Source organism: Arachis duranensis, chromosome 5 (genome assembly GCF_000817695.3).
Source record: "Arachis duranensis cultivar V14167 chromosome 5, aradu.V14167.gnm2.J7QH, whole genome shotgun sequence".
Taxonomy (NCBI): Eukaryota; Viridiplantae; Streptophyta; class Magnoliopsida; order Fabales; family Fabaceae; genus Arachis; species Arachis duranensis.
Window position 1 is genome coordinate 78332906 of NC_029776.3, and position 754 is coordinate 78333659.

Below are 754 nucleotides of genomic sequence, written 5' to 3' on the forward strand. Positions count from 1 at the left end.
TTCTCTTTCATATGAGCAGGAACAAGAAAAAAATACTCTTGTTGAAGCTGATCCTGAACCTGAAAGGACTTTGAAGAGAAAGCTAAGAGAAGCTAAATCACAACAATCCAGAAGTAACGTTTCAGAAATATTAGAACAAGAGAAGGAGATGGCAGCCGAACCCAACAACAATAATGCAAGGAGAATGCTTGGTGACTTCACAAAACAAACGTCCAAATTTGATGGAAGAAGCATCTCCATTCCTGCCATTGGAGCCAATAATTTTGAGCTGAAACCTCAGCTAGTTGCCTTAATGCAACAAAACTGCAAGTTTTATGGACTTCCATCTGAAGATCCTTATCAGTTTTTAACTGAGTTCTTGTAGATCTGTGAGGCTGTTAAGACGAATGGAGTAGATCCTGAAGTCTACAGGCTCATGCTTTTCCCTTTTGCTGTAAGAGACAAAGCTAGAATATGGTTGGATTCATAACCTAAGGATAGCCTGGACTCTTGGGAGAAGCTGGTCATGGCCTTCTTGGATAAATTCTTTCCTCCTCAAAAGCTGAGCAAGCTTAGAGTGGATGTTCAGACCTTCAAACAAAAAGATGGTGAATCCCTCTATGAAGCTTGGGAAAGATACAAGCAGTTGACCAAAAGGTGTCCATCTGACATGTTTTCAGAATGGACCATATTTGATATATTCTATTATGGTCTATCTGAGTTTTCGAAAATGTCATTGGACCATTCTGCAGGTGGATCCATCCACCTAAAGAAA

General features: G+C 39.9%; 1 non-coding gene across 1 annotated transcript; it reads right to left on the reverse strand.

The window, feature by feature from the left end:
• Positions 1–547: 547 nt before the first annotated feature.
• On the reverse strand, positions 548–651 carry LOC127748022 (small nucleolar RNA R71). Its single transcript, XR_008009965.1, has one exon. It is a non-coding gene; the product is annotated as a small nucleolar RNA R71 (small nucleolar RNA).
• Positions 652–754: the final 103 nt, after the last annotated feature.